The sequence below is a fragment of the Anomaloglossus baeobatrachus genome, chromosome 1 (assembly GCF_048569485.1).
Source record: "Anomaloglossus baeobatrachus isolate aAnoBae1 chromosome 1, aAnoBae1.hap1, whole genome shotgun sequence".
NCBI lineage: Eukaryota > Metazoa > Chordata > Amphibia > Anura > Aromobatidae > Anomaloglossus > Anomaloglossus baeobatrachus.
The window spans coordinates 451798645-451823794 of record NC_134353.1 but is presented as its reverse complement, the minus strand read 5'-3'; positions in this window follow the sequence as shown (position 1 = coordinate 451823794).

The following is a 25150-nucleotide window of genomic DNA, read 5'->3' as shown; positions in this document are numbered from 1 at the left end:
GATAGATAGATAGATAGATAGATAGATAGATAGAGGGATAGATAGATAGATAGATAGATAAATACTGTATCTCAATGTTGGTGAAAGAGTCAGATTCATTTGTTCCCATAAAACTACTATAAAGAAATGAGGAAAAAAATACAAATACAATTTTTTTATTTTTTTTTTATCTTCACCACCTTGGATTCAAACCAGCAACGTTCAAAACTTGTGTCCAGCAACCTCCTGGCTTTCCTAGCTGTTCTAGCTGTTGAGCCATTAGGATTGATGATATCAGAGGGAGGATTTCACATAAATGAATCTACAATGCAGCCTCTTACACAGCAGATTACACAGGACACAGCTACATTGTACAGAGCAGCATCTCTATGTCCTGTATTCTAGAGGGAGAGGAAAAGAGGATTTTTTTTTCTTCTAATAAAGTTACTAAAAATAATTAAAAAAAATAGAATAATGTAATTTTATTGCACTTTTTTATAAAATAATAAACATCACAAATCAGCAAATAACATGGACATATTTGGTGTCCCTGTAATCGTAATGACCTGAACAACACAGCGATCAGATTATTTATGGGGATCGGTAAATGGCGGGAAAAAAAAGGCGCAATTTATTATTTTTCTTTATTAAAACCCATAAAAAATGTAATAAAAATGGATCACTGAGGCCGTGTTCACACATAGCGTAAATGCTGCATTTTTTCTGCAGGTGTCCGCGCCACGAGTGCAATAACAATGTTCTCTGATTATTGCGTGTTTTCGGTATTTTTTATACATTGTCCCCCTTATTTGATACATGTTTGTTGCTGATGTGAATCCTGAAGCTTAATAAGAAAGAAACACCAAATCCGCACAGTTCAGCGGCGTCTTTCCACGCACCAGGAGCAGAGATTTCAGGACGTCTCATCCACTTTGCTTGGACAATTAGTCCATATTCACATGTAGTGTAAATGCTGCATTTTTTTCTGCTGTTTCTTTGCACATTTATTCTGCTGTGTTTAATTGTCCAAGTAAAGTGGATGTGATTCCATGAAAAGACGCTGCTGAATTCTGCGGTTTTCGGGGGGGGGGGGGTTCTCTGGAGGCTTCTATGTGGAGCTTAAAAAAATGCAGGAAAAAGCTTCTCTGTACATAAAAACACTTAAAAACGCAGATTCACATCTGAACCAAAAACACATTAAATAATGGAGAAAATGCAGCAAAAATGGATAAAACAGAGAAGATTGTTATTGTGTAGTTTGGTGCAGACAGAAACAAAAAGAAACAGAATTTATGCAACGTGTGAACACGGATTGATAGGCACAAATAAGCAACATGTCATATAGTGACACAGAAATATAAAAAAATTCTGACTGCTATAAATATGAATGAACAGTCCGGGGCATCTGCTGAATGACCCTTACTGCTAAATGGGTGTGGCTAGGGGTGTGGCTAGGGGCGTGGTCAAAATTTGCCGCGGCGCGCCCTCTTTCCTTTCTTGAAAAGTTGGGAGGTATGCCTTATCTCTGCAGCCTGATATGCTTTCCTTCTGTTTACAGGCTCACTGATTACAAATAGCACAGCCGGTCTCCTGCTAGCAGAGCCTTAAGGTCCAGTCACACTAAGCAACTTACCAGCGATCCCAACAACGATAGGGATCGCTGGTAAGTTGCTAGGAGGTTGCTGGTGAGCTGTCACACTGCGACGCTCCAGCGATCCCACCAGCAACCTGACCTGGCAGGGATCGCTGGAGCGTCGCTACACGAGTTGCTGGTGAGCTCACCAGCAACCAGTGACCAGCCCCCAGTCTCCTAGTTACAGCACACATCAGGTTAATTAACCCGATGTGTGCTGCAGCTAAATGTGCACAGAGCAGGGAGCAGCGCACACTGAGCGCTGGCTCCTTGCTCTCCTAGTTACGGCACACATCGGGTTAATTGCCTGATGTGTGCTGCAGCTATCTGTGCACAGAGCAGGAGCCGGAGGAGGCTGGTATCAAAGGTAAATATCGGGTAACCAAGGACAGGGCTTCTTGGTTACCTGATGTTTACATTAGTTACCAGCCTCAGCAGAAGCTGGCTCCTGCTGCCTGCACATTAGTTGTTGCTGTCTCGCTGTCACACACAGCGATCTGTGCTTCACAGCAGGACAGCAACAACTAAAAAATGGCCCAGGACATTCAGCAACAACCAACGACCTCACAGCAGGGGCCAGGTTGTTGCTGGATGTCACACACAGCAACATCGCTAGCAACGTCACAAAAGTTGTTCGTTACCAGCGATGTTGCTAGCGATGTTGCTTAGTGTGACGGGGCCTTTAATTAGCTGAGCCTGTTATCACTCCAGGAGAGCTTCCCTCTCAGGTCACTGTTTTTCTTTACTTTTGTTTGTTTATTTACTTATTCGGCTGTCCCAGGCTACAGAGTTCTGATGCAGGGGTCGGGCACAGCTCCACACTCACGGCTCCATGCTGCCTCGTGGCTGGAGAGCAGACTCTTGCAATTCACCTGCACTGCTCCTGCAAGGACTGCTCTGAAGTCCCGATCACACACTGCTCCCAGGCATCTCCGGTAAGCTTGCTAGGTGGTCGGCAGCAGGCAGGAGCTCCGCTACATGTGTTTGGTGGGTGAGGAGTGACGGAGCTCAGGACTAACACGTCTTCACATGGCTGGGGCAGGAGCCGGAAGTCATTCCATATGTTTTGATTCATAGTTCTGATGTCTTCAATGTGAATCTACAATTTGTAGAGTCATGAAAATAAAGAAAACTCTTTGAATGAGAAGGTGTGTCCAAACTATTGGTCTGTACTGTAGGTTCAGGGGAAGAGGGGGGCACCACAATAACTGCATGCTGCTGTCGGTGGCGCTGATGGAGCTGCAGTCAGTACGTCAATCCAGGAGATCCTGGGAGGTCCGGAAGCGGGTGGCTGATGCTGACCCCCCCTCCTCTCCGGAGTGCAGGCAGGGCAAAGGTGCCTGAGCGTTTCTCCCCTGATCTGGCTCCTGGTCCCCAGCAGCACCACAGGAGCCCCTCTGTAGACCCTCCTTGCAGGAAGAATCTTCCAGCTGCAGTCTGCAGGAGCCGGCGAGGAAGGAAACCTGCTTGGCAGTTGGGACCTGCAGCGGTCGGTGGTCTCTCCAGGGCTCAGGTGGTGGTGCTTCCCAGTGATGCTCCTGTCGAGGGGACCACTGGGCTGCAAAGATCGGAAAGGTCCAGAGTGCACAAAGGTCCTGGGGCCCGGAGTTTGTCACCAACAGGAGGTCGTAAACGGGGAGGAGGTCTGCATCAAGGAGGGGGTCACCTTCGGAGAGGAGGTCCGCATCACAGAGACGGTCACCATCGGTGACTTATGCGCCAAGGAGGACGTCGCTTACATGGACGAGGTTGGCATTGAAGATGAGACCTTCCGCATCCCGCATGGTCGCCCAGCACTCGGCCCACTTCCTGGTTGTTAGGTCAGGTTTGATCATCGCGGCTTGCTACGGTACCCCCGGGAGAGCTGCCAAAGCTGCTTTAGTGCCAGGCCATCCTGACGTTGATTGTCATATAGAGATAGGGAGTTCGGCTGGTGTGCTCTGTGGACCAATGCAGCCTAATGAGTATACTTCTATGTTGTGTGCATCTTCACCTGGTTCGTTCGATTTCTCCATTGGTGAGTGTTAGTGAGGTCCAGGGCATCATGGGGGTCCCAAGGTCGATAGGCAGAGCGCGGCCATGGCGTGGTCCAATAACAGTAGCCTTAGCAGTGTGCTAGGGGGTGTGTGCAAATTGCTGGAGTGGTTAGATAGGGCGAGTCATGGGTTGGTGGGGTCTCCCATCCCCGTATGGGTACCAAGTGCCACAGTGGCTGGTTAAGCTGTTGTTCAGGTGGGGAGTGAGGCTGTTTCGAGTGACATAGTATTGGTATCGGTGCAGACTGAGAAGGATAAGGAGGGAGATAGAATAATATTCGATGATAGAGCAAGAGGGGAACTTTACGTCTGCTTTGAGGGTCTGTTGGGGGCGCATTTGAAGAAGGAAGTGAAGGAAAATATTTGGAGGGATGAGTACGTGCAAATATTTTCCTTCCCTCCTTTGGAGAAGTTTAATTTAGACAAAAGGAAAAAGGATGAGTTCAAGAAAGAGGAGGAGGAAAAGCGGAGGTGGCGGCTGATTCCTCAGACGTTTCTTAACTGGCTGCAGGCTTTTGTGACTTTAACTAGTGTTACTGGCAAAAAGGCACATGATAATTGTTCTGGGCTGTTCTGCTATATGGATGCTATAGTGAAGGCTCATAAGATTTATGGCGGGAAACCTGGTTGCGATGCGACAAACAATTTAGGCAACGGAAAGCCATGCGGCCCAGTATACGGAGGGATCAGAAGGATATTGGGCTTTGATAGGAGGTCATGGCAGCCGCCTGTTATGATCAGCCCTTTCACAGGAGAACCGAGTCGGTCGGCTGGCCTATACGCTGCTGGGGAGCAGAAACCTAGGCAGGGAGTGCGGGAGCAAAGTCAAGGGTGTTCTGGTAGTTTAATGATGGTTAGAGAAAATTCGGAAGCACTTGCAGGTTTAAGCATCAGTGTTCCAGATGTGGAGGTTCCTCCGACGGAGCATCTCCTTGCTATAAGAAAGGAAAGACTATAGGGTGCTTTACATGCTGCGACATCGCTAACGATATATCGTCGGGGTCACGGTGTTTGTAACGCACATCCGGCGTCGTTAGCGACATCGCAGTGTGTGACAGCTAGAGCGACGATCAACGATCGCAAAAACGTCAAAAAACGTTGATCGTTGACACGTCGCTCCTTTTCATAATATCGCTGGTGGTGCATTCCGCTGGTTGTTCATCGTTCCTACGGCATCACACATCGCTATGTGTGACACCGCAGGAACGACGAACATCTCCTTACCTGTGTCCACCGGCAATGAGAAAGAAAGGAGGTGGACGGGAAATTCCGCCCGCTCATCTCCTCCCCTCCACTTCTATTGGATGGCTGCCGTATGACGTTACTGTGACGCCGCACGAACCGCCCCCTTAGAAAGGAGATGGTTCGCCGGCCACAGCGATGTCGCAGGGAAGGTAAGTCCGTGTGACGGCTCCTAGCAATGTTGTGCGCCACCGTGATGCACAACCCACGGGGGCGGGTACGCTCGCTAGCGATATTGATAGCGATATTGCAGCGTGTAAAGTGCCCTTAAGTCCAGGGAGATCCTCCAAAAGGGGGTGAGTCTGGTGAGGCTTCATAAGATGGTCCCTCATCTAAATAGATACCCTAAGTGGAACAAGGTGATGTTACTGGAGGATGTTTTTCGTGTTGTTTTTAAAATTCCCTCTCCACCTTACGATGTTTCATTTAAGGTGAAGAATTTGTTGTCGGCGCGTCTGCACCTGGTGGTGGTGGCTAAAAAACTTCTCAACGAGGTTGACCGTGGTCTGATGGCAGGCCTGTTTGCAGCTCCTCCCATTCCTGATTTGGTGGTCTCGCCGATAGGTGTTGTGGCAAAGAACGAGCTGAACAAATTTCGTCTCATTCAACATCTGTCGTTCCCGAAAGGCTTGTCCGTGAACGACGACATAAACCCGGAGCTTTGCTACGTAGTTTATACCTCATTTGATGCAGCAGTTAGTTGGGTTCGAAAATACGGGAAAGGGGCATTGCTGGCGAAAACAGATATCGAATCTGCATTCTGTTTGCTGCCAGTGCACCCTGGAAGTATGTATTTGTTGGGATGTTTTGGGGTCAGTTCCTATTTTGTAGACCGATGTTTGCTGATGGGATGTTCCATCCCATGAGCTTATTTTGAGGTATTTAGTTCCTTCTTAGAGTGGGCAGTGTGTGATGTGGTGTAGCTCCCGTCAGTGATTCTTATCTTGACGATTTTTTCTTTTTTGGGTCGTTCGAGTCCTCAGTTTGCCAGACATTGTTGCGTACCATGGAATGGTTATCTGGTCGGTTTGGAGTACCATTAGCTCCAGATAAAACTGAAGGTCCATGCACTTGTTTGAACTTTTTGGGCATTTCCATCAACACTGAAAAGATGGAGTGCAGGTTTCCAGTCGAGAAAATTGTGGCATTGCGCATGGAGGTGGATGCGGCAGTTCGCCTCAAGAAAATCCGGTTGAGGGACCTTCAGTCGTTGTTGGCCAAGCTCAATTTCGCTTGTCACATCATGCCAATGGGCCGAATACTTTTGTGCCGGCTGGCGGCGGCAACGGCCGGGGTGCATTTTCCCAAGCATTACATACAGCTGACACAGAACCTCAGGGACGACTTGGCAGCTTGGGAAGGTTTCTTGAATAAGTACAACAGTTGGTCACTAATGATTGTGGAAGTCATTGATGATTTTGACTGTGAGCTTTTTACAGGTGCAGCAGGCGGTACGGGTTTCGGAGCTTACTACATGGGTAGATGGTGCGTGGGAGACTGGCAGTGGTGATGGAATGAGGCAGAGTTTACAAGGAACCTCACTTTGTTGGAGCTTTTCCTATTAATAATACAAACATTTCCACAGTTCCTACAAAAGGATATCTAGAATCATTGTGGACCACTCCAAAGGGCTACATTTACAGCAAGGAAAAAATGGAGTTCCCAGGTCAAATATTGATTTAAAAATATAAACTTTATTGACAATTATAATATATTGAAAAATTACCTAGAAAGCATTACAGATCATATACATAGAAATAAATAGGAGGAAAAAATGAACAAAAGGGAATACATAGTACCCCCATACAAGGTGATATGGCTACAAACACATTTGGCGATTATAATTTAGACATTTTTGTAAGGGAAGGTAAGATCACGCTATAAAATCAATCAAAGATAAATTAGTTAATTAGTAAATTAAGATAATTATGGACACTAATAAACTGTGATTGCTTGCTTATCCATTTGTTTGAAAAAGTACCCCCAAAAAGGTTAACGTGCCCACCAGGAATGAAAAAAACCTCCGAACGTGTGTTTTCGCGTTGGTATATTTCACTGCTTCATCTGGGAAGGCAGGAGGGAAGACTTGGAGAGGGGCCGGTTGTTGGAAAGGATTGGCAAGACCAGAATAAAGGTCAACAGGGTGGCTGGGAGTTTTGTGGCTAGTAACGTAGTAGTCGTGGTACGGCACAGGGACTTGGGGTCGGGTGAGGGGAATTTTTGGCGGACAGATGGAGTGCATTTGACTGCAGTGGTTTTTGATTTGTGGGTCTTTAGCATTCAGAGGGGAGTTGAGCGGGCACTAGGTTTGGTGTGGAGACTCGCATTATGAGGTGTCTGGTAATGCGCTGGTGGGGATGGTGTGGGGGGCTCTTGGAGTTGGTAGAAAAGTTGGGATGGGGGGGTTGTACATCGGCATCGGATGGATGGTTACCACCCTTCCCCAGTTATTTTGGACTGGTAATTGCCTGGTTGACTTTAGAGCTCTCCAGGATGGGGGTCCCCTGAGAGTCAGGGATACGGTTTTCTGACAACAGAGGTGCCCCCAAGCCTGAGGTCGCGGCTGGGGGCAAAACACTGGGTGGTTTATAAATAATATTTGGTTGTCCATCAGACGTTTGGGGATCCAAAAACCTCCCTTGCATGTGACATGCCCGCACCGGAGCCGTGGGGCAACTTGTTACCGGGCCACGGTTCTGGTCGTTTGGATGCCGTGGTGGCCAGTCCCGGTTCTGTGACCCCGGCAGTGTCATTATAAAAGAGGGAATTATTTAGAAGGGATGAAGATAGTTATTCGTGACACCACCTGTGGTACTTGGCCAGAAATAGACGACGCTAAGGGATGGGACCTCTGGGGCAGATGATGATGCAGCTGAGTTGGAATACCTCTCCACAGGTAAACCTGGGCCTCAGAGCCGGTGGGGGTAGTAGTCTGTAATGGCGGGGATGCAGGGCAGGAGACGCAGGCGAATAAAGAAGCGACAAAGGGATGCAGTCTCAAGGGTTTTACTCACTTTAGCAGGTTCCAAGGTTACACGACCAATCAGTGAACGCCTTTGGAGTGCTGGGTTCCACTGTGATGGGCTCCAGTCGATCCCGGGTGGTTCGGAGGTCAAGACCGGTGCACACTTCTTATGTACTTTCCCTGGTCATCTTCCTGTGCTGACTTCTCACCCGTCTGTCCCACGCCTATGCACACAGTGCCCTGAGCCGGTGTCCGTGGGCCCTATCGGGTGGCTTGAAGCTCTATCCCTTGGCCCTCTGTGATCACCTTCAAGGGCCGATGCCAAATTCGCACACGAATCCGCTGGAAGTGACCTCGGCCTCCGGTTTTACTAAATGAGCACGTTGATTATTCTCCTCTAGTCTAGGGACCGGATCCACGTCCCCCCACTCCAATATGTTGCATGTGAAATGAGACCACGGGTGTATGGCACACTTTCCCATGGGCTCTAGGACCTCTTCTCTCCTGTTCCTGGGTCAAACTGCACCAGCTCCAGACCACAGGTCTTCGCTCCTCCACTGCTCCTTCCAACTGTCTGTTTTTCTACAGTGTCCTCCCACTAACTAGACTGCACCCCCAGGCTAGGTCAGATTAGGGGGAGGGAGGTACCAAAACCCAGTGGTGTCTATACATAGCTTTAGTGGCATCAAACCCTAACCCTGACCCGGTAGAGAGCTGCTAATTGAGAGTGTTGTATATTTTGTGTGCATACGGGTGGATGACCTCTTCCTTACCCAGGATGGGGCACCACAACTCTGGCTAAGATGCAGTACCTCTGTGGCGACTGAAGCTCAGGGGCGCCACACTCCCCCACGGCAAATTCCAGCACGTCCTTGGGCTGGAACAGAAATAAAAATACAGTGGTGTTATGACATGCAAGTTTTTGAATGATGTAAACAGGTAAAACATTTTGTTCCTTGTATGGGAGGCATTATTTCTTGAAAGTTACCAACATGATAAATTTTTTCAATATAAAATTTTGCAATATAATATAAAAACTTTGCAGTATAAAACATCACTTTAACAAAATTAACTTTGTTAAAGAGCCCATCATGCCAACATACCTTGCACCGCTCCTGTTATGTGCAACATCAGCAACAACAAACAGAACAATGTGGGAGACCCGCCACAAACAAACCCCCAACGTAGGCTCTGGGTGTGCAACGGAGCTTCATTACTTCAACACGCCAGACAAGTTTTAACTCCTGTGGCCTGTGAATTCTGCTAGAGGGCAGTGTAACCAGTGCAAACTATATACAGGTGCAGTCCTGATCACCCATAGTCCAGTGACCCAGTTGTTCATTTTCAATTACACAAGTAAAAAGAAACATTATCTGTAAAGTCATCAATTTTATCAAACCGGTTAACTATTTACATTTCTTTTAGGTACTGTTGGGCATGCTTTCTGCCTGTCCCAGCTCAGGGCAGTCCATATACCCTGGTAAGCCATAGCTCAGACCCAGTGTCTGTGTTCCCTAGTCACAGGACGCAATGCTTGCTGTGCTGACTGGGGTAGGTTCCCGGTCTGATACGCACTCCGGTGCAGCTGCCTCCAAGTGCTGAACACTCAGGGTGTACCAACCTCATTCACCCTTATGTCGGGAGTACGCCATGGTATTGCCCGGGTACAGGTCGCAACCAGGATGACCCTTCTGCAGGTGGTCTTCCACATCTCACCGGGAGACAAAGATGTCTTTCGCGAGACTGGGTTTGCTAATGAAGCCTCATCTCCACTCCAGGTCAAACCTGATCATTGTCCCGTGCCTCAGCGGTTCCCGCTCGGAGGGTCGAGCTTTGCAGAGCCGCTGCTTAGCAGCCAGGTTGTGGGCCTCCATTGCATCCCACTTGGCCTGGCGCTGCTCCTGCTCCGCACGCAGTCTGGTCAGCTGCTACTGGCATGCCTCATCAATGGCACTTTTGGATAGTGTGGGCTTAAGAAGGGGCCGCCAGCCCTTTTGTGCCACCGGCCACGACATCCCAGGCCAAGCGTTGCGGAACCTGACCGAGAACAAGGGCCTGGGGAGTTGCAAAGGTCCCCACCAGAATGTCCTTGGCTACAGGGCAACAGGGTTGGTCACTGCTGTTACCTCTCCGGTGCCGGTCTCCTACTCCGCATGGGTTGGCGTTGCCAGTTCCATAAGGGTTTACCTTCTGCCACCACCTCCAACAAAGACTCCTTCTATTTCTGGACGGTACCTGCCTGGAGCTCTAACAGCCAATGTCCCAACCGCTTCATCTCCTCCTCGTTTCCACCCCACGCTCCAGATTGCTCTGGTTGCTGCTCGCTTTGGCGCGTGCTGAGCCCTTCTGCACAGCTATCCCATTTCCTTTTACTTCTTGTGAAGGAGGGACTTCTGGGCACTTTGGTAAGTTTCGATTTTCCTCTGATGCTGTAGAGGGTGGGCACAGCTTTTTGCGCCATACCACCCAGCCCACGAAGGGTGGATACACTCAGGCTGTCTGATTACATATGGCGCCTGTTCTTTTTCAATGGATGCCAGTTTACAGTCCATTTTACACAGTCTTTAAAGCGCACAGTACCCACGGGAGCGGGCACGAAATCCTGTTCATGATGCCAAAATTGACATGCCCGCACCGGGGCCGTGGGGCTACTCGTTACTAGGCCGCGGTTCTGTTCATGTGGATGCCGCGGTGACCAGGCCCAGTTCTGTGACCCTGGTGGTGTCGTTATAAAAGACGGGATTATTTACAAGGGATGATGATAGTTATTTGTGATGGCACTTGTGGTTTTCGGCCAGAAATAGACAACACTGCGGGACAGGATCTCTGGGGCAGATGGTGATGCAGCTGAGTTGGTATATCTCTCCATAGGTAGACTTGGGCCCCAGGGCCGATGGGGGTAGAAGTCTGTAATGGCGGGGGTGCAGGGTCGGGGGCGCAGGCGAATAAAGGAGTGATACAGGGATGCAGTCTCAAGGTTTTTACTCACTGTAGCAGGTTCCAAGGTTACACGATTATTCAGTGAACGCCTTTGGACTGCTGGGTTCCACTGTGATGGGCTCCAGTCGATCTCGGGTAGTTCAGAGGTCAAGATCAGTGCACAGGGCCCCCATCAGGGCATTACTACTGTGACTGGTGTACAGGGCCCTGTGAAGAGGGGGGCCCGGCCGAGCCTGGGGTAATTACTTAGCTGTATTAAGCCCCAAGCCGACCAGGCCCGCCTCTTCACCAGGCCCCAGTCACAACCGCAGCAGAGGGGACAAGCAGTGTGGCTTCGGCTACAATAGATGGATAATTTGCATGTGATGGGGCGGAGCATGCAAATTAGCCATGTGCTGAACGGACTGGAGATCGGGTGAGTGGAGTAGGGGGCTTGGGGAGGGGAGATGCGTGTCAGAGGGCGGACCCGGTGAGCAGAAGCACACAGGAAGGCCCGGACACGCTGGCAGCCCAGGCCCCTCCTCTTTCATTCTTCTACTCACCGGGCCCCAGAGCCGTATGTAGAGGAGGCAGGCGGGCGCAGCTTGCAGGGGGGCACCTGATGCGAGGTCCATGGTGTCTCCCACCAGCTGCTTGGGAGTCGGACGTTCTCTGAGGTGCTGTCAAGCTGATTGCGGCCCTCAGAATCTGCAGCGCCGGCTCCCAGGGATCACTGTACTAGCGTCTATTAGATGCCAATAGAAACCCTGACCCGGTGACGTCACATGGTGAGCCGGTCAGCTGATCACGCTGCTGACGTCACTCGGCGCTCCAAAGGTGCCAGCAGAGCTGGTGGAAAGTGCTCCTATGGAGCGGAAGATGCCCAGATTGACTGTAATTAGGGGACAGGGGAGGCGGTGAGTATGTGGAGCAAACAGGGCCATTTGAGAACCCAGAATGGGGAGCAATGGGGTTAAAGTGCACACACAGTATGGGGACCAAGTGGGGGAGGAGTATGGGGAACAATGGGTTAAATTTAAACACAGTATTGGGAGCATGAGGGTAGAATGGGTGCGGTTACAGTATAAAAAGTGAGGGGGATGGGTGCAGACACAGTATAAAATGTGAGGGGGATGGGTGCAGACACAGTATAAAATGTGAGGGGGATGGGTGCAGACACTATAAAATGTGAGGGGGATGAGTGCAGACACAGTATAAAATGTGAGGGGGATGGGTGCAGACACATTATAAAATATGAGGGGGATGTGTGTAGACACAGTATAAAATGTGAGGGGGATGGGTGCAGATGTGGCGCCCCTGACCTGGTCAGGCACCACTGAGTACTGCACCCATGCTGGGGACAGTACAACACAGGTAATCCAGAAGGCTGACCGGGGTGTGGAACACAGGCGCATAGTGACCAGGCCTCCCACATCACCAGAGGGGACCCTTGAGTAGCCAGAAGGAGTTAACTTTCAATTCCCAGCTGGGGGTGTGTTCAGGGGCTGGTTGCTAGGTGGCGTAGGCAAGAACAGGAGAGGAGGAGCAGTGAGTCAGTTAGAGCAGAGAACTCCATAGGGCTCAGTGAGGAGCAGACCTGTGGGGCTGTTGCTGTCTAACAGCGCCCGCGCAGTGGCTACTGACGGGGGAGAACGGTCAACTAGGAGTGCTACCTGAAAGCCAGCTTCAGCTAGAGAGAAAGCACGGAGTGGGAAGTAAGGAGACTGCTAGAGAGCACCAGGCCCAACCGGGCGGCAGATCCCGAAGCGAAGATAGATCCAGCTTTCTTCTGCTAAACCTGCCGGTGTGGGGCTCTCAAAGCCCACACCACAACACCACAAAAGCCGCAGCCACGTAACCGCAGTGAGGGCCCATAGGTCACAGGAGGCAAGAAGCTGGAGTGGCCTGGTCCGGGGAACAAGCAAACGGCAAACAAAAGGGGGAGAGAGGCTGCAGCATCTTCCCTGGGCGACCCCCATAGGGACTCAAAGTCGGGGTCACCCCAAACCACCAAGGGCTAAGGAAGGCGAGTCAGTAGTCACCCTCATAAAGTCAGCCTGAAGGATACCTGGTTCCCACCTGGTTCATCTCAGCTACGCCCGGGTTACTCACCCTGCCACCTGAAGTGAGTAAAAACCCTGAAAGACAGTTCTGCCTGTGTGAGTCATTCTGCGACTTGTGGTACTACAAACCTACACTGGGCCCTGGGGCTTGCCTCACTCTCAGGAGGCTATTCCAACTAACTGCACACACCATCAGCCCCAGGCGACCCTCAACCTGCAGTGGCGGTCCCTACTGGCCGCAATACTGAGAGTGGCGTCACGACAAGAAGAAGATCTCCTACCTGTGACCAGATCCAGCCGAGTGGAGTCCCTGAAGGTAATGCACCGACACTACACCTGTGGGGCTTCACATCTGGCGTCACGAACAGGATAAGGACTAGACCTGTTCAGACAGGTGACCATGTGCCTGGGCGGTCCGCTTGAAAAATTGGAAGCGCCGCCATATTGCCACCATGAAAAGCGCGCTGAAAAACAACAGCAGCCCGCGCTGGAAGAAGTTACCGCCCACGAAGAGGTGTGGCTACCCAGAGATCCCCTGCAGAGTTCTGACCTTGCCAGCTATGAGAGTGGAAGCGTCCAGAGACGGCGGGAAGGAAAGAGAGCCACAAGCCTGCTGCTGGGAGAGGAGCTGCTGAAAGAAGCAGAGCAGAAACTAAAAAGCTTGCTATCAGAGGCAACGGCGAGCCCACAGCTGGAGAGTCGTGCAGAAGACGGCGCAGAAGAAATGGCGTCTGACCGCAGAAATCCAGAACCGGGCTCCGCTGCCTGGTGGTATCGGGAGCTGGCCCAGTTCTGCGACCGACTGGAGAACCGGGTTGTGGAGCAGATCCGGGAAGAACGAATGGAACTGCTGGAGATGGCTGCCGCGGTTCGGGCCTATGAAAGGAGAGCCGTGCGCCGAGTGCCAGACAGGACGGCGATGACGCAGACCCCGATGCTGCCACCGGTGGGTGAGTCAAGTGATGCCCCGGCCAGTGCAAGTGCCCCGACCCCTGCTGCCACGCCCGCGGTCCCCGAAGAGGCGTCCGGTGCGGCGACGCTGAAGCAGGCCGCAGCCACGCCAGGTGCGGCCCGCCAAGCCCCGGCCGCCGCAGCGATGCCCTGCTCGGCCCACCAAGACCCGGTCCCTGCAGCAACGCCCAGTCCGGCCCGCAAAGAACCGGCTGCCACCGCGACCCTCATCCGCGTCGCAGGCGTAACGCTGACCCAGGCCGCCGCCCTGCTAGGCCCGGCCCGTCGAGACCCCACCGCCGCAGCAACGCTCGTCCGCGCCGCAAGTGAGGTGCTGAACCAGGCCGCCGCCACGCCAGGCGTGGCCCGCCAACCCCAGACTGCTGCAGCGATGTCCAGCCCAGCCTGCACAGATCCCATCGCAGCTGAGACGCCGTTCCAGGCCGCCGCCATCCAGGGCGCGGCCCGCCAAGACCAGGCCGCCGCCATCCAGGGCGCGGCCCGCCAAGACCAGGCCGCCGCCATCCAGGGCGCGGCCCGCCAAGACCAGGCCGCCGCCATGCCAGGCGCGGCCCGCCAAGAGATTACCTCATTATTTACCCCGGCCTGCAAGGCCAGAGCAGACACCGCTCCCCAGTCCAAAGAGGTCCCTGCTAGGAAGACCCTGATAGGAGAGGACCCCGAATACTGGAAGCTGAAGGCTGACCTAGAGGCCCAGTTCCCGCAAGAGATGGTGGATCGGTATCTGCTCCCTCCGCATACCCCCAAGGAGATTCAGGCAACCCCTGCAGCCGCGCCAGAGAGTCCACCGCCCAGACCAGCTGAAGAAAGCCCATCCCCAGCACTGCCACCAAAGGAGTGCCAGGAAGAACTAAGGGGGGGAGGAGGCCAGGAAGCTGAGGAGCTGACTCCGGAGCCACCAGCAGTGGATCTATACTCAGAGCCGGAGATGTTACCCTATTCCCGTTGGGATGAAGAGGATTTGACACCGTCTGCAGATGAAGAACTGCCCAAAAGCCTTACCTGGGAGTTTGTGAGCTGCACCCAGCAGAACCCAGCCCGCAAGACACGGCGCAGCAGAGCAGAGTATCCTCCAACACCACAGTCTCCAGAGCAGAGAGAGGTCACAGCCAGAGACCTGCAGGAGAAAAGATTACTGAGAAGGTCTAGAGCCCAGGTCAGAGGACCCCTTTACAGAGGAGTAGTAGAGGACTTCAATTTGAAAAGCGGATACGGCTTTATTGTAGCAAGAGGAATAAAAGAGGGCATATTCGTGAATCGGAGAGATGTTCAAGCCCACCTGCCCAGAGGACATTCAGGCAGAAATTTGAAAATTGGAGACGCAGTACAGTTCACCTTGCATCAAGGAGAAAGGGGCTACTATGCCTTAGACGTAGCACCATGTCCCAAAGAGGAAAGAAAAGACAGAGATAGAGACACAGATGAAGATCAAGAGAGAAAAGACAAGGAACCTACAGAGGAAACAACCACAGACGACGACAAAGAGCCAGAAAGCAACAGGTGCCGCAGCCCAGCAGGCCCAAGCCCTGGTAAAGAGGAGTAAAGTAAAGTAAAGAAAGAAGTACCAGTTGAAGTTTGAAAAGTTTTGTTTTGCAACGTTTAAGAATGTGCCCACAAAAACTATTGTGAGAAAAACCATAAACCTTAAGGCTATGAACTGGCTATAGCCACAAACTCTCGCAGTGTAAATAGTTACACCAGAGGGCACCACCACCACCAGAGTCAGCCTGTTTAGGGGCTTGGCTCGTCTGCAACCAGGAGGAGCCCGTCCGTATATAGGGCCTTGGCTCACCTGCAACCAGAGAGCACGCCTGTTTATGGGGCCTTGGCTCACCACCACAAAGAGGGTACCTGGTCAGCACCAACTGTGGAGGCCGCCTCTGCATCCTGCCAGAAGAGGCTGAAGGCGCGGATCCACCAGGCCAGGTATACCCTGAAAACCACCAGCCCATGAAAGCCGCCTCTACATCCTGCCAGAAGTGGCTGAAGCCGCGGCCAACGTGAAAGGGTTTTGGGTGGGTTAACGGACTTGTGGGTGGAGGGTGGTGATGTATGGTACCTGGTGCTTTTAAAAATGTTTTACATGTTTTAATGTTTTATGCATTTTAAAATGTTGTCTTGCAGCCCGAGGACGTGCTGGTGATAACTAAGGGGGAATGTGGCGCCCCTGACCTGGTCAGGCACCACTGAGTACTGCACCCATGCTGGGGACAGTACAACACAGGTAATCCAGAAGGCTGACCGGGGTGTGGAACACAGGCGCATAGTGACCAGGCCTCCCACATCACCAGAGGGGACCCTTGAGTAGCCAGAAGGAGTTAACTTTCAATTCCCAGCTGGGGGTGTGTTCAGGGGCTGGTTGCTAGGTGGCGTAGGCAAGAACAGGAGAGGAGGAGCAGTGAGTCAGTTAGAGCAGAGAACTCCATAGGGCTCAGTGAGGAGCAGACCTGTGGGGCTGTTGCTGTCTAACAGCGCCCGCGCAGTGGCTACTGACGGGGGAGAACGGTCAACTAGGAGTGCTACCTGAAAGCCAGCTTCAGCTAGAGAGAAAGCACGGAGTGGGAAGTAAGGAGACTGCTAGAGAGCACCAGGCCCAACCGGGCGGCAGATCCCGAAGCGAAGATAGATCCAGCTTTCTTCTGCTAAACCTGCCGGTGTGGGGCTCTCAAAGCCCACACCACAACACCACAAAAGCCGCAGCCACGTAACCGCAGTGAGGGCCCATAGGTCACAGGAGGCAAGAAGCTGGAGTGGCCTGGTCCGGGGAACAAGCAAACGGCAAACAAAAGGGGGAGAGAGGCTGCAGCATCTTCCCTGGGCGACCCCCATAGGGACTCAAAGTCGGGGTCACCCCAAACCACCAAGGGCTAAGGAAGGCGAGTCAGTAGTCACCCTCATAAAGTCAGCCTGAAGGATACCTGGTTCCCACCTGGTTCATCTCAGCTACGCCCGGGTTACTCACCCTGCCACCTGAAGTGAGTAAAAACCCTGAAAGACAGTTCTGCCTGTGTGAGTCATTCTGCGACTTGTGGTACTACAAACCTACACTGGGCCCTGGGGCTTGCCTCACTCTCAGGAGGCTATTCCAACTAACTGCACACACCATCAGCCCCAGGCGACCCTCAACCTGCAGTGGCGGTCCCTACTGGCCGCAATACTGAGAGTGGCGTCACGACAAGAAGAAGATCTCCTACCTGTGACCAGATCCAGCCGAGTGGAGTCCCTGAAGGTAATGCACCGACACTACACCTGTGGGGCTTCACACAGACAGTATAAAATATGAGGGGGATGGGTGGAGACACAGTAGAAAAGTGAGAGGGGATGGGTGCAGACACAGTATAAAATATGAGGGGGTGGGTGCAGACACAGTATAAAATATGAGGGGGGTGGGTGCAGACACAGTATGAAAAGTGAGGGGGGACGGGGTGTGAACACAGTATAAAATGTGAGGGTGGATGGGTGTGAAAACAGTATAAAATGTGAGGGGGGATGGGTGTGAACACAGTATAAAATGTGAGAGGGGATGGGTGTGAACACAGTATGAAAAGTGAGGGGGGATGGGTGTGAACACAGTATGAAAAGTGAGGGGGGATGGGTGCAGACAGTATGAAAAGTGAGGGAGGATGGGTGTGAACACAGTATAAAATGTGAGGGGGATGGGTGTGAACACAGTATAAAATGTGAGGGGGATGGGTGTACACACAGTATAAAATGAGAGGGGGGCGGGTGCAGACACAGTATGAAAAGTAGGGGGGATGGGTGTGAACACAGTATAAAATGTGAGGGGGATGGGTGTGAACACAGTATAAAATGTGAGGGGAGGATTGTTGCAGACACAGTATGAAAAGTGAAGGGGGCCGGGTGCGGACATAGCATTGGGAGGGAAGGGGATGGTGCAGACACAGTATGCAGAGAGGGAGGATGGGTGCAGACAGTATGGGAAGGGAGGGGGGATGGGTGCAGACACAGCATGAGAGGGAGGATGGGTGCAGACACAATATCAGCAGTGAGGGGGCATGTATGGGACAGTATGAGGAGAGGGGGGGATTGGTGCAGACACAGTATGAGGAGGGGAATGGTGCGGTCATAGTATGGGAAGCAAGGAGGTGATGACTATGTAGGTTGTTATATGACCATATGGGATGAGAAAAATGGCACAAAATAAAGACTAGGTAGGGTGGAGAGAGTGTAAAGAGAGGGCCCAATATGGAAAGGAGAGGGCAGTGTGGAGTGCACGTACTATAAGAGGGACGGTGTGTGTCATGTTTTGTGCAGGGAACACAGTAAGGGTTACTTACAGTATTTATCCAGGAGCGCAGTGTGGGGCAGATATTTTTATTCAGGGACATTATAATGACACTCTTATTTTTCAGGCATTGAATCGGGATGTGCTGCAGAAAAGTGGAGAAAATGGAAGTCTGCAGAGACGAGCTGTGGCCATGAAAATTCATCATGGCTTCTGGACAAGATAAAGAAAAGAAAAAGAACGACTCTTCAGAGACAAGGTCATCTATAGGGTACCTGGATGTACAGTGGGTACGGAAAGTATTCAGACCCCTTTACATTATTCAAACAGTTTCATTGCAGCTATTCGGTAAATTCAAAAAAGTTCATTTTTTTCTCATTAATGTATGTAATGCAAAGGGTCTGAATACTTATGACCATGTGATGCTTCAGTTTTTCTTGTTTAATAAATTTGAAAAAAATTCTACATTTCGTTTTTTTCTGTCAAGATGGGGAATGGGGTGCAGAGTGCACATTACTGAGGAAAAAAATGAACTTTTTTTAAATTTACCAAATGGCTGCAATGAAACAAAGAGTGAAAAATGTAAAGGTGTCTGAATACTTTCCATACGCACTGTAAATGTTTATTTGTGATACTGACTAAGGGGTGCTTCACACACAGCGAGCTCGCTGCCGAGATCGCTGCTGAGTCACGCTTTTTGTGACCTCATTAGCGATCTCGCTGTGTGTGACACTGAGCAGCGATCTGGCCCCTGCTGCGAGATCGCTGCTCGTTACACACAGCCCTGGTTCGTTTTCTTCAAAGGCGCTCTCCCGCTGTGACACACAGATCGCTGTGTGTGACAGCGAGAGAGCGACGAATGAAGCGAGCAGGGGAGCAGGAGCCGGCGTCTGGCAGCTGCGGTAAGCTGTATCCAAGATAAACATCGTGTAACCAAGGTGGTTACCCGATATTTACCTTAGTTACCAGCCTCCGCAGCTCTCACGCTGCCTGTGCTGCCGGCTCCGGCTCTCTGCACATGTAGCTGCATTACACATCGGGTTAATTAACCCGATGTGTACTGTAGCTAGGAGAGCAAGGAGCCAGCGCTAAACAGTGTGCGCGGCTCCCTGCTCTCTGCACATGTAGCTGCATTACACATCGGGTTAATTAACCCGATGTGTACTGTAGCTAGGAGAGCAAAGCTAAGCGGTGTGCGCTGGTAACTAATGTAAACATCGGGTAACCATACCCGATGTTTACCTTAGTTACCAGTGTCCGCAGCTTCCAGACGCCGGCTCCGTGCAAGCGCAGGGTCGCTTGCACGTCGCTGCTGGCTGGGTGCTGGTCACTGGTCGCTGGTGAGATCTGCCTGTTTGACAGCTCACCAGCGACCATGTAGCGATGCAGCAGCGATCCTGACCAGGTCAGATCGCTGGTCGGATCGCTGCTGCATCGCTAAAGTGTGAAGGCACCCTAATTCTCACCTGTACTGTAGTTCCTGTATGGCCTGATAAGAACTGATAACTACAACTCCCAGTATCTTCTTACCATTGTTAAGGACATACTGGAAGTTCTAGGTTGATGCGATAAATATATATACAGTGCTGACCAGACATTACAATTGATGAACCGTGTACCAATTCTTGTGATGTATTCCTGTACTGATGAGGGTTTTGATGCTAGGATTATATGGATGTATTTCTGTACTGCTGATGGTACTGATGATGAATTTCTTTACTGGTAAGAATTTTGATGCTTTGATTCTGTACCTATGGTGGTTTTTGTGATGTACTTCTGTACCTATGGTGGTTCTGGTGATGTATTTCTGTACTGATGGGCATTTTGATTCTTTGTTTCTGTACTGATGGGGGCTCTAGTGATGTATTTCTGTACTTCTGGTGGCTCTCGGTTGATGTATTCCTGTGCTGTTATAAATCCTGATTCTGTGCAAATGTAACAGTTTAGACCTTGTAAGATTACATTATACAGGACTATGTTAATAAAGTATTGTGCCATCTGCCAATTTAAGGGTTACTATGTTTTTTTTAATGGTAGGAGAATTAAAGGGGTTGTCCCACATTTGTGATGTGCTGCACTTACTCTGTCACTCTATGTGACTACAGACTTACCGGTGATGATGCCATCATCAGCATCACTATTCTGATCATCTACCTGTTGCAGTAGACTTTGAATAGTCTGTGGGATAAGTTTGTGGTCCTGCCGGAAAAGGAGGGAGCAAAGGAGGATGCAGAAGGAATGCCAATATTTGAAAGGTCCGATTATGGACTGTCATCGCACAAGCGAGTGGCAAGGGAGGGTGGAGTACAGCGATCAAGGTGTGCTCATGGTACCAGACAAACTGTTAGTGGAAGTGTAGAAGCCAAATAAGAAAGGGAATAGGATGAGGAGGAAGAGGTGATGAGCATGCAAGAGTCAGAGGATAAAGACGATATTGATGCCCTCTCTGTTCGTGGTTGATAGGAGGGGACGGAGAAAACAAGCTTGAGTGTTAATCCGGGACCAACACGGCATGGATTTGGATCTCATGGTAAGGCCAGACACATGAGCACTTCTTGCTGTACTATCTGCAACATTATTCAAGAATTTTTCAGATTAGAAAGAGTGCCGACTACTGGGTTGCTACTCTTTTAGATCCACGGTACAAGAGTCAATTTTGCCAGATTCTTCCTCTCAGAAAGAGATGCGTGCATGCTGCAGTATAGGGTGTTTTACATGCTGCGACATCGCTAGCTATTGCTAGCGATGGCGGGAGCGATAGCACCCGCCCCCGTCGTATGTGCGATATGTGTTGATCGCTGCCGTAGCGAACATTATCGCTACGGCAGCGTCACACGCACATACCTTGTCAGCTGTGGCCGCCGAACTGCAGTAGGAAATGCGCCTCGTCATCCAGAGCCCGCTGCTGGCAGTGCTGGCGCAGTCTGTTCTCCCGTGGCTTGTATGTCTGTCGGTGGCGCCTGTTACCACCTCTAGGCTGTGGGCACTCAGTCTGTACAGGCTCAGGGTCTGCCTGTCTTTGGGGTGGCATAACCTTTCTAGGTATGGGGTCAGAGTGTAGTCCCTCCCCAGTGACTGGTAGATGGTGAGTTTCTGGGAGTTCTCTAATTCACTATTCCAGTCCTCTACAGTTAGGTCCAGAAATATTTGGACAGTGACACAAGTTTTGTTATTTAGCTGTTTACAAAAACATGTTCAGAAATACAATTATATATATAATATGGGCTGAAAGTGCACACTCCCAGCTGCAATATGAGAGTTTTCACATCCAAATCGGAGAAAGGGTTTAGGAATCATAGCTCTGTAATGCATAGCCTCCTCTTTTTCAAGGGACCAAAAGTAATTGGACAAGGGACTCTAAGGGCTGCAATTAACTCTGAAGGCGTCTCCCTCGTTAACCTGTAATCAATGAAGTAGTTAAAAGGTCTGGGGTTGATTACAGGTGTGTGGTTTTGCATTTGGAAGCTGTTGCTGTGACCAGACAACATGCGGTCTAAGGAACTCTCAATTGAGGTGAAGCAGAACATCCTGAGGCTGAAAAAAAAGAAAAAATCCATCAGAGAGATATCAGACATGCTTGGAGTAGCAAAATCAACAGTCGGGTACATTCTGAGAAAAAAGGAATTGACTGGTGAGCTTGGGAACTCAAAAAGGCCTGGGCGTCCACGGATGACAACAGTGGTGGATGATCGCCGCATACTTTCTTTGGTGAAGAAGAACCCGTTCACATCATCAACTGAAGTCCAGAACACTCTCAGTGAAGTAGGTGTATCTGTCTCTAAGTCAACAGTAAAGAGAAGACTCCATGAAAGTAAATACAAAGGGTTCACATCTAGATGCAAACCATTCATCAATTCCAAAAATAGACAGGCCAGAGTTAAATTTGCTGAAAAACACCTCATGAAACCAGCTCAGTTCTGGAAAAGTATTCTATGGACAGATGAGACCAAGATCAACCTGTACCAGAATGATGGGAAGAAAAAAGTTTGGAGAAGAAAGGGAACGGCACATGATCCAAGGCACACCACATCCTCTGTAAAACATGGTGGAGGCAACGTGATGGCATGGGCATGCATGGCTTTCAATGGCACTGGGTCACTTGTGTTTATTGATGACATAACAGCAGACAAGAGTAGCCGGATGAATTCTGAAGTGTACCGGGATATACTTTCAGCCCAGATTCAGCCAAATGCCGCAAAGTTGATCGGATGGCGCTTCATAGTACAGATGGACAATGACCCCAAGCATACAGCCAAAGCTACCCAGGAGTTCATGAGTGCAAAAAAGTGGAACATTCTGCAATGGCCAAGTCAATCACCAGATCTTAACCCAATTGAGCATGCATTTCACTTGCTCAAATCCAGACTTAAGACGGAAAGACCCACAAACAAGCAAGACCTGAAGGCTGCGGCTGTAAAGGCCTGGCAAAGCATTAAGAAGGAGGAAACCCAGCGTTTGGTGATGTCCATGGGTTCCAGACTTAAGGCAGTGATTGCCTCCAAAGGATTCGCAACAAAATATTTAAAATAAAAATATTTTGTTTGGGTTTGGTTTATTTGTCCAATTACTTTTGACCTCCTAAAATGTGGAGTGTTTGTAAAGAAATGTGTACAATTCCTACAATTTCTATCAGATATTTTTGTTCAAACCTTCAAATTAAACGTTACAATCTGCACTTGAATTCTGTTGTAGAGGTTTAATTTCAAATCCAATGTGGTGGCATGCAGAGCCCAACTCGCGAAAATTGTGTCACTGTCCAAATATTTCTGGACCTAACTGTATGTATTGCATCTTGCAGCTCTCTGAGATCTCTTTTATTTGGGCTTTTGTCGGGGTGTGTTGCTGACTTTGGCTGTACTGGCTGTCAGGGTTCCTGGCTTGCTCTAGGCTCTGGCTCAGCAGGGCTTTATGATGGTAGGAGCTGGGGTTGCTGTTCTGTATGTGCGCCTGGTGTGATAGCGCCCTCTTGTGTATACTGAGCCATAAGGGGAATCGGCCCAGTTCTGCCCGACAGGCTATGTTTGAGGTGCTGCGATGGACTTGGAGAAGATATTTACAGAACTCCATGTGGAAGACTTCGGTTGGGCTGGAATCCCACTTTGTGTGGTCAGGGTAGGTCGCTGGGCCCCATACCTTGCTGCCATACAGCAGTATAGGGGTGATGACGCTGTCAAATATCTTGACCAAGACTCTCACAGGTGGTTTGAGGTGGTACAGTTGTCTTCTGATGGCGTAGAAGGTTCTGCACACTTTTCCTTTCAGTGCTTCTGCTACTTGCTTGAGGCTCCCTATCTATCCCTCTATCCATCTATCTATCCCTTTATCCATCTATCTATCCCTCTATCTATCTATCCCTCTATCTATCTATCCCTCTATCTATCTATCCCTCTATCTATCTATCTATCTATCTATCTGATAAATAGATAGATAGAGGGATAGATAGAGGGATGGCTAGAGGGATGGCTAGAGGGATGGCTAGAGGGATGGCTAGAGGGATGGCTAGAGGGATGGATAGAGGGATGGATAGAGGGATGGATAGAGAGAGGGATAGATAGATAATGGATAGATAGATAGATAGATGGATAGATAGAGAGATAGAGGGATAGATGGATAGATAGATAATGGATAGAGGGATAGATAGAGGGATGGATAGATAGATAATGGATAGATAGATAGATAGATAGATGGATAGATAGATAGAGGGATAGAGGGGTAGATGGATAGATAGCTAGATAATGGATAGATAATGGATAGATAGATAGATAATGGATAGATAGATGGATAGATAGATAGATAATGGATAGATATATGGATAGATAAGCCAAGGCGTCACATATCCATCTATCAGGTCGTCACAAGGGTGCTGTGCAACCTGCCCTTTTGCATAGTACCTGCTCCTCCTTGGTTACGGATCCTGTCCCTTTGGTGTTGCTAAGAACAGTTATACACAAATCCTAAGGAACACTCTGCACCACACCCACCAGACACCCATTGAGCAGCCTGAAGGGAATAGGGCCGCCCAGATGGAGGGATGGTAGAACGAGGGCCAGAAGTGTCAGTGTGAGGAGAGGAGTTCGAGCGCAGCAGTGACAGTGAAAGGTCACACTGCGGAGCTGGGCTCCTGTACCCATCCCAGGTGCTGGACGTTGGCCTGGCCTGGAAGGAGCTGGAATCCCGGTCGCAGGGGGTAGTGACAGGGGGCACAGTACTGCCACAGAGGGCAGTTCGGCGGCCTTGTGCTACAACCAGGCAGGGGCCAGGGCACGACGGGGTACGCGGACCCTAGGCTGGGAAGTAGCTTTACGCAGCCCAGTAATTTAGCCGACGAGGACGGAGTCTTCACGAGCCGTTCTCCACCCGCTCCAAAATCGGGGTACTAGCGCAACGAGGGGGATAGGACTTCCCAAAACCGTCCAGAAAATCCCAAACGTGAACCCTGAGAGCAAGCTCACTCCGTTAGCCACACGGGTGAGTGGGACCCGAGTAGTTTCAGGCAAAAGGGATCCACAAAGAGTAAACACAGTGCCAAGGGACTAGGCTTCAGACCAACCAGCAACATCAAAAGGGCACGGACCCAGCGTGCTCCAACAACATCTGCAGGACATTCAGGACTTTGGTTTACCCGTTGACTGTGTCAGAATTTCTGGACTATGTGAGTACGTTGTGCCCCTTTCCTCCCGACGGGTCCCCATCTTTCCACTACCGAACCCCGGGACACCTTTCCCCTGCCCACGGAGGGGTTAACATCACAAGCTGCCATCCCATCGCTCCCAGGCGCTCCCCCAAACTCAGCAGCGGTGGTATACCACATTACCACGACCCGTGAGTGGCGTCACGAACTTTGTTGTTCACCCCTTGTAAATACCCCCCCCCTTTTAATTTGAGTGGCCGCGCGACCCCGCCTCGGGTCCGGAGACCCCTCGAGCCACTGCGGATCCGGATCCGAGCAGCCAGTCGGCTGTCGCGGGGGCGGCACAGATAGATAGATGGATATATAGATAATGGATAGATAGAGAGATAGAGGGATAGATGGATAGATAGATAATGGATAGAGGGATAGATAGAGGGATGGATAGATAGATAATAGATAGATAG